The sequence below is a fragment of the Hakea prostrata genome, chromosome 8, assembly GCF_041222555.1.
Source record: "Hakea prostrata isolate BN-2017 chromosome 8, UWA_Hpros_2, whole genome shotgun sequence".
Classification (NCBI taxonomy): domain Eukaryota; kingdom Viridiplantae; phylum Streptophyta; class Magnoliopsida; order Proteales; family Proteaceae; genus Hakea; species Hakea prostrata.
Window position 1 is genome coordinate 29,092,557 of NC_142607.1, and position 10,012 is coordinate 29,102,568.

The following is a 10,012-nucleotide window of genomic DNA, read 5'->3' on the forward strand; positions in this document are numbered from 1 at the left end:
ATCGTAACCTATTGTATCGTAACTGTCGTGATTATAGTATTCCATGACATAAGATTCCTAACGTATTATATCGCATTGAGAACATCACATGCTTAGTCAATGGACCCACTCTGTGTACGTATCGATGACTGCACTGCAAACATGCTTGTTCATGTCCATATGCTCATCTTGCAAAAATGCATGGATGGTCTCATCCTTTGATGTTTGCAGAGATGGAATGGTTTTTGTTTGGTTACAAACACTCCCATGGAGATTTGTCTGTGATTCCCTGAGTTTTTAATTTACATGTGTTTCTAATAAGTGATTCAAATTATGTTTTCAAAATTATTCTACATGGGAAAAATAATACCTTAGCAATCAAACACTCAAATTGATTTTCTTAGGAAAATAAATTTCACTTTTTACATAAAAAACTATACATTTTCTTTGCAACCAAACATACTCTTGATAAAATTAATCATTTATGCATTTGGTAATATTTCTACTCCGGGGATCAGTTATGCAAAATCAGTGTTGGGAGACATTTTTGCTTAGAGAAGGACATTTGATAAACTCATCATAGAAATATTTCTAGAACACTATTAGAACAAGTTGGTGCTTGATAAACATATTATGAAAAAAATGTGTTCTTATTATAAAAATTTAGGATTAACACCAAAATTATTACTTAAATCATGTTATGAAACCTTGGTTTAAGGAGCCAAAAATCTTCAAATTGGACCGGGATAGGAAACAAGAGAAGTTGTTTTTCTTTTTGTGGTAATTATTGTTGCTCCCCGTATTATACGTTAATTACTATTTTATCCTCTCTATTTCTTAAAGTTACTAATCCAACATTTAAACTTTATTTCAATTACTTGTAATTATTGATACTCTTTATTGTTAAGCTCAGTTAGTTAAGTGATGACATGACATCATTGATTTATTCAAAAACCCCAAAATAACCTTCAATCTTTTAATTTTTTATTTACACTTTATATATATAAATTACATTATTGTCCTTAATAATTATGAAAAAAAAACCATAAACCTAAAGTGCTAATAGCTAGATGATCTTCTTCTCTTGTAAAATAAATAAATAAAATGAGGGGGGAAAATTTTTTCTTCCTCTCTTACCTACCTAGGGAAAACAAAGGTCTTTCTTTTTTCATTTTGTTTGTTTCATTTTTTCTTTCAGAGCCGATTTCATCTCATCAAGATCTGATTTCTTGGATTTTAAAATGTCAACAATACAAGGGTGAAATTAGTATCTCCTATGGTATTGTCTTTTAGTTTCTTAATTATAAAATAGAGCAAATTGCACTGACACCCCAAAATGAAGGCTTTAAAACACTGACACCCCACTTTATGTTTTAAAAACACAAACACCCCATTCAGTAAACACACTAGTCCATTCTGTTAGGAAAACCATTAATCCACTGTTCATTTTTCTTTAATTCCAAAAATGCCCTTACCCTATCTATTCTCTCACCTCACTTGGATCTCCTCTGCTTCACACCTTCACCTCCGGCCAGCAACGCCGCCGCCGCCGCCTCCTTCGTCCTCTTAGGAATTGATATACAACAACTTACCAGATCACCTGAAGCTGTGCCTTCTCTATCTCGGGGTTCTGAATTCGAGTTCTCAAGGAGTGGACTGAAGATCTGTAGGTACTTTGTCGTCTTCAGAGGAATGGGGATTTGTAAGGATTTGCAGAGCTGAAGGGAACCGACTGGAGTTTGGGCAAGTCGAGTACAAAACCTAAATCGTGAATGAGACCTAAGCCAATGGTTTAGGATGTAGGCGAAGTGAATTAAATCAAAGTTTTTGAAGAAAAGGGAAGTATTAGGGTTTCTAAATCCCGTTGTTGAACGTGTTGAGATGATCGAGGCCAAGACGAGAGGCAAAAGGTTCTATTCCTCTTTGTAGTTTATTCGGTTTTTAAAAGTATTATAATTAGTCTGATTTAGCATTCAAGTATCCTTGCGCCATAATGCTAATTCTCTCCATTCTAAGAACGAGATGGATGAAGAAGTACTAGATAAGAATTAAGATGAGATCCATATATAGTTACTGAATCGGTTGCATAGGGCAACCAACAATAGCATCGGATCCTGGACGTTGTAAGGAGCTCATCCAAGCAAGGAACGGCGGTTGAAGTGCGTAACGGACTGCTCCAGCCTTACATCTGCGTCAGCCTCGATGAAGAGGAGACCCTCGCCGGTACACTCCACCACCAACTTCCTTCCATGGCCTTCCCTAATCCTACCAGCCAATGGGTAATAAAACACCAAAGCTTCTGCTATTGCCTTCCTAATTACCTTCACTGGATCTTCTCCTCTCATCGCCGGCTCATTCTGGTAAGACGGAACTTGTGACCGTAGACCCTCCTGGTCGTCGATGTCCGACAGAAACTTGAATTCATGAGGTGTAGGTCTCGCCAGGTATAATCAGCTCCGGCACACGCCTATGAACCGTGAATTTCAAGGAGATTACCGGAAGAGGGTAATCTAGGTGTCGGAGGCGGTAATGATGGTGGCGTTGCCGCCGGAGCCGAAGGTGGAGAGAGAATAGATTTGGCCATTTTTTTTGTTCATAAGGGTATTTTTGGAATTTAAGAAAAATAAACACTGGACTAATGGTTTCAATAACAGAATGGACTACCATGTTTAATGAATTGGGTGTATGTGCTTTTTAAACATAAAATGGGGTGTCAATGCTTTAAAGCCTCTATTTTGGGGTGCCTGTGCAATTTGCTCTATAAAATAACAAATGAACATTAAATATTAAACCATAACTTATAAGTGAAGGAGACAATAGTAATTTCATAAAGAGAGAAAACCCTTTACTAATTAAGCTCTATTGAAGCAATAGTAATTATTTCCTCTCTTTTTTTCCCTCTCTTTTTTCCCCCATTTTGCTCATTTGAATCAATATCATCCAAGCCAATCAATGAGAAGCATAACTATATTTACAAGGCTACCAAACCCATAATCGGACCAACTCATCGACGATGTTATGGTCGGTCAACAAATAGGAATGCAGAATATCACGACTACTTATTTTATTGGACTCTTAATCAAGGAATACATATTTGAGAAGGACTCAACAATTAGAGTCAATATCAAAGTCTAAGTAAAGTACTAATTCGAGACAAACTCAAACACCAGAGAACCTTATAAAAAGGCAGGTAGTCATGAGGGAAAGGTATGCTGATTAGAACAATTACTATTCGAATCATTATTGTTTGTTGCATTCTTATCTTCCTTGATCGGAGAGAATTCTAACTAGAACGTCGGAGGTGATACTCGACCTCCACGGTCGAGCTCATTCTTGCAGGTAAATCCGGTCGGGAGGGCGAATAGGATTACGGAGCAACAAGGCTATTTCTAGAATAAATCAAAGAGTTATTTACAATGATAAGGGGGTGGAATGTACCACGATACCGTATTAAAGCATAAGGCCGAGCTCCTCTAATTAAAGAGTCTACTAAATATTATTTGATCTAGGAATATAGTGAAAAACATCAAACTCAAAACAAGAAACTAAAGGGCAAGATCGCCTTCTCAGTGGTTGAGTGGTAAAGATCCATACTTCTCAGTGGAGAGGTTGTGGGTTTAACCCTTGCGGACGGCATATCATTTCCAGTATTTAAAAAAAGCACAAGTAAAAAAAAAAAAAGAAGCTATAAGAAAATACACATAATCCCAATTAGTTAATGGATTTCAATAAACCGGGAAAAGAAAGAAAGAAAAAATCACATATAATCGAAATAAATGAGCTCCTATTAAAGGAGGGGGGGGGGGAATAAAAAATAAATAAATAAGAAAAAGAAAATAAAGGAGTTTTTTTCTTCTTCCAATTAATACATAGGACACTTGGCGATTGAATACAAAACCCTTTCAACGTTCCTCGAGAGGATCCAAAATCGCCATCTTCTTGGTCAATTGTTATCTAAATAGAAAGAAAGGAACACTTAATGTGTTCGGATTCCACCTCTGTCCTAGCAATCATCACTTTGTGCCCTAATTGCTTGGGTTTCCTATTTCGTAGCTAATGCCATTTGACTAGTTCTTCAAGATGAGGCATCATGGTCATGTGAGATAGATACGCAAATTCTGACACTACAAGTTGAGTTATGTGTAATATAAAGCTGCCAAATGTTGATACGCCAAGAACCTTTTTGCCATTATAAATAGAGCCACACCTTCACCCTTTCTCTTCACCCAACGAAGCCTACTTTATTATGAACATGGTGATTAAAGCAATAAAGTTACCTTCCCTTCTCGTACTCCTTTCCCTCTTCCTTTTTTCTACTGCACCCTCTTCTGCTGAAGGAGAAATAAAGAAAGAAAATAGGCTTGACGCACCGAGGAGAGAACATCAGGAATGCCAACGTCGTTGCCAGCAGCAAGAGCGAGACCCAAGTCAGCTACAACAATGCCAACAACATTGTGAAGAGAGTGGGGGCAATGAGGAACTTGACAACCAAAGTGGTGCACAAAGACAATGTAAGACGCATTGCCAACAACAGGAGCAAGATCCACGACAGCAACAACAATGTCGAAGTCGCTGTGAGGAAAGATTTGAGCAAGCGGGTTGGCATAAAGATGAAAACAATGAACACAATCCACAAAGAGAATACCAAAAATGCCAAAGGCGTTGCCAGCAACAGGAGGTTGACTCACACCAACTACGACAATGTATTAGACACTGCAAGGAGAGATCTAAGGAGGGTGGTTGGGAGAAGAATGGAGATAACCAACGCAATCCTCGAAGACAACACCAACAATGTGAAAGGCGTTGTCAGCAGGAGGAGAGAGACCCACGACACCAACAACAATGCAAGAGTGATTGTGAGGAGAAATATGATAGGAGAAGTTGGGAAGAAGATGAAGACAACCAACATGATCCTCGTAGACAGTATCAACAATGCAGGAGCCAGTGCCAACAACAAGAGAGAGACCCAATGCAGCAACAACAGTGCCAAAGACGTTGTGAGGAGAGATTTGAAGAGAGCAAACAACTTAATGAAGATAATCGATGCCAACGAGATCCTCGCAGACAATACCAACAGTGTGAAAGACGTTGCCAACAACAAAAAAGAGATCCACGTAAGCAACAACAATGCCAACAAAGCTGTGAGGAGAGGTCTGAAGGGAGAAGTTTGGATGAAAATGAAAACAACAAGCATAATCCTCATAAACAATATCAACAATGCAAGAGGCAGTGTCATCAGCAGGAAAGAAGTCCAATGCAACAACAACAATGTCAAAGACGTTGTGAGGAGATATTTGAAGAGAGAAGGCATCATAATAAAGATACTCGACGTAGCCGAGATCCTCATAGAGAATATCGACAATGTGAGAGACATTGCCAACAACAAGAAAGAGATCCGCACCAGCAACAACAATGCCAGCGACACTGTGAGGAAAGGTTTGAGGGGAGAAGTTGGAATGACAATGAAGACAACCAACGTGATCCTCGTAGACAATATCAACAATGCAAGAGGCGGTGTCAGCAACAAGTGAGAGATCCAATGCAACAACAACAATGCCAAAGACATTGTGATGAGAGATTTGAAGAGAACATACAACATAATGTAGATAACCAACGTCAACGAGATCCTCGCAAAGAATATCAACAATGTGTGAGACGTTGTGTACACCAAGAAAGAGATCCACATAAGCAACAACAATGCCAACGACATTGTGAGGGGGGACACGAAGAGCAATAAACTCAACAATATGATGAAGTAGAATGTGCTAGCCATGCCGCAGCTAGTGATTCATTAAGCCTTAAAGTATGTAATAAATAAATGAACTTCTAATAGCTCTTCATTTCTCATCATTTTTATGAAATAAACAAGTCTATTTTCCCCCCTTAAGTCTCAATTGTTTCGGTGTAAAATTTCATATGAAATTTTCCTCAAGAATTTCACTTCAAAAAAAATCAACTTGTAATACATTAAATATAAAGTTATAAACTTGACATATAACCTATAAAAATTTAAATTTAGAGCAAATTGCATTGGCACCCCAAAATGGAGGCGTTAAAGTACTAACACCCCTACTTTATGTTTGAAAAATACAAACACCCCAAAATTGAATTTTCATTGGACACATTAGTCCAATTTGTCACTAAAAACTATTAAATCATTGTTTATTTATTTTCCCCTTCATATTTTGATAGGGATATTTTTAGAGTTGAAAGAAAATAAACAATGATGAGTGAAATATAAATGGGAGAGTAACTTGGTATGAACATATTTAGAGCATGTATTCTCGTCAAAGCTTGGTGTTGTGTGAATTTATTTTTTCTTTTTCTTTTTTTAATCTGGATGTGTGTGAGAATCGTCCAATTGTCGGGAGTTTGCAAAACAAGAGTTAGGTGTGGGCTGACTCTTCAATCGGAAAGCTGCCTCCGACGATTAAATCAATAAGAGCACCACCAAAGAGCTTCGTCGAGTTTCAAAGCTAAATTAAAAGAAGAAATGGTGGGAAATGATTCAGTTACCTTTCACTAGTCCTAGCCGTTAGTTTATATTGATCTCACTTTCTCTTCTCGACCATTAGTTTGGTTGTTGGGTCTTCTCCATAGCCACACGATCGTACGGCTTAATTCTCTCATCCGAGTTGGTTGCTGTTTCCTTCTTAGGCTTGATCACCCATCTCAAATTCAACGGTACTACGCTTCTTTCCTTAACGGATGAATCCCTTTACACCCAAGAAATCCTGGGGTTACTCGTTCAATGCGTTTCCGTTCGATGTTAACCGATCGCTTTCGATCCAATTGACCCGTAGATTCTGGTTCAACCTGGTTAGACTGTCGTTGTTATTTTTACTCATCAAATGTATTTCTTTTTATAATTATGAAACCTTGGTTTGAGGAAGCCAAAAATCTTCAAATTGGACCGGGATAGAAACAAGAGAAGTTGTTTTCTTTTTGGGGTAATTACTTTGCTCCCCTATTATAGGTTAATTACTATTTTATCCTCTCTTTTTTTTTTTAAGTTATTAATCCAAAATTTAGACTTTACTTCAAGTACTTGTAATTATTGATACCCTTTATTGTTAAGCTCTGTTAATTAAGTGATAACATGACATCATTGATTTATTTAAAAATCGCAAAATAACCTTCAAACTCTTAATTTTTTATTTACACTTTATATATATATATATATATATATATATATATATTACATTATTGTTCTTAATAATTATGAAAAAAAAAACCCTTAAACCTAAAGTGCTAATTGCTAAATGATCTTCTTCTCTTGTAAAATAAATAAATAAAATGAGGGAAAAAAAATTTCTTCCTCTCTTATCTACCTAGGGCACAAAAGGTCTTTCTTTTTTTCTTTTTGGTTTCATTTTTTTTAGAGCCAATTTCATCTCATCAGATCTGATTTCTCGGAATTTAAATTGCCAACAATACAAGGATGAAATTAGTATCCCAATGGTGTTGTCTTTTAGCTTCTTAATTATAAAATAACAAATGAAGATTAAATATTCGACCATAACTTATAAGTGAAGGAGACAATAGTAATTTTATAAAGAAAGAAAACCCTTTAGTAATTAAGCTCTAGTATTGAAGCAATATTAATTATCTGACTCACGATTTAAACCCAACCACAAAGCGACCATCTTAGTAGCCGCCAAATGATCGAAGCAATTCTTCCTAAATTGATCCACCACCACCAAAGAGCCGCTCAGATCCCAAAGCATAGACTTTTGAATATGGTTCAACTTCAGTGTTGCACATTTAATGCGCAGAATTGAGCTGCATATGGCCATGATTGAATGAGAAGTCGAGGTCCAAATCTCGATCACTCATTTTGCATATATATAATTTTTTTTATAGGTAGGTATGGTTGAAAAAGTTAAAAGAAAAAATAATATATGAAACGAGTGTATGGGTACAATTCTTGGATGAGTCGAAAAAGAATTAGGATAAACACACACAATATTTTTCTTCAGTATAAAAATCCATAAACTAGGTTTCCAACTATGATGAACTGTTAACTAGCCCTGCGACAATCTGCTAATTTCCTCCCCAACTGATGATAACCTTGCATCAAATTAAACCATGGAATAGCCCTACCATGTCTACTTATTACAACAATTTAACCATAGTAGTTCTTGTAATCATGGTTATTTATTAAGAAAAGCTCTTAAATTTAGTTTCTCTAATGATAACCTGATATGGAAAAAATCTAACCAAACTTGGTTAAACCTTGGTTCGACCCCGGTTGGGATGAAAGGAATCGACTCGCTTTCGAGCGAGCCGGGTCCAGAAGATAGCTTGCTGAGGAAGAAAACTAACTCAGTCACAAGCACGCCCTAATCCGCTACGATCGGAATAGACTAATCGCCAAAGAGACGGGTCGCAGCATTTGCAGCTAACGCTTATCGTTATTATATGGATAACTACCATATAACGATCGTATTATCAAAAGAGTCCTCTACTAGTTCAACCTAGTAGGGATCTATCACTCAACGGATCTATCTGTTAAGATCCGACGGCTATCCGAAGAAGGCTCAAATATATCCAACGAAGGAGATTCGAAGGTACACTATATATAAGACATCACCTACCCACAAGGTAGAATGACACATACAATCTGAATCGTATTCTCGTTATTCATTCCTTAGCTCTGCACTCAAGCAGAGCTGTTTGTGATTAAGTTCATCAACTGACTTAGCCTTCGGAGGTGGACTCCCGATCCCAGCGGTCGGGCCACATCTGACGTTCATTTTTGCAAGTCATCCACAGGAGATCTAAAGGCTGAGCAGATTTTGGACGCATCATAATCTAAACTAATATAATGCAACAATAGAGTCATAGTGAATCATCAAATGACAAATATTGCATTGGTGATCCAAACCATTAAGTCATTCTTCTACATAACTGTTTACATCAAAACCTAGTTAAATTCTTATAGTTAAGAACTAAAACCAAAAGAGTTTACAACACTTCCAAGTTTAAAGGTAAGTAGCAGAACAAATCAATAAAAAAATTTCAGGCATACCATGCATTCTAGCCATTTCGTTGGCAATGTTAACCTAACGATGCTCATTGTATGCAAACTAGCTCTTTGACTTATTTTGATTTTTCACATTGTACTTTTGATGATACGGATTTAAATTATCTTCAATTTCCACATCATCCCAGAAATTTACAAACTCTTCATCTGCAATTTGCTTGTGAAAATTATATAACAAGTAATCACAATGTGACTTTGGATGTTAATGGGATAATTAGGCATAATTCTTGATATTTTAAACCTATCTTCTAAGCACTATAAAACTCTGCTTTATGGTATTTTTGACTAAAGAATGTCCATAATTATATCATTCACAAGCAAATTTAGGTCTTCTTCTATAATTTGTGTAATCCAAAAAATGATATTATTTCACCTTGAAGTTATACTAAAATTCCAAGTTGATTTGCATATCTCAAGTTCATTACATACTACTTTCTTACAAGTAACATGATAGCAATTGAATTCATGCACTGTTAGGTTAAGAATTATAAGAAACATGTAAAAAAAAAAATAATAAATAAATGATATTCCTTTTAGTAATACTAGATGGTGGATGTGAAGTGAAAAGTATAAACTCACATTTTTTATTGTTTGTTCAAATATGCAAGAATCATTAGCACTATCTTCCCATCCTACACATATAAAGGTGAATCTAAGGACAAATGTGCATGCACTCATCACCAGGAAAGATATTTTGCCCGGTTTGCTAGGTTCGCTACCTAGCGAACTGGGCGAATATTTCACCCCAAGTTGCGTTTTAAAATTTAAGAATAATATATAATATGAATATATAATGAATTATATATATAATATATAATATAAATATGCAAACGTTGGGGTCATTGTGTCAAGTGTCAACTGTCATGTTTTAAAATATAAAAAGTAATACCTAATAGTCAAATCAGGTCTCTCACTCGTCAAGTAAGAGATGTCAGCATTTTATTTATTTACTTTTATAATTTTATAGTCTTGCATGAACCACGGGTG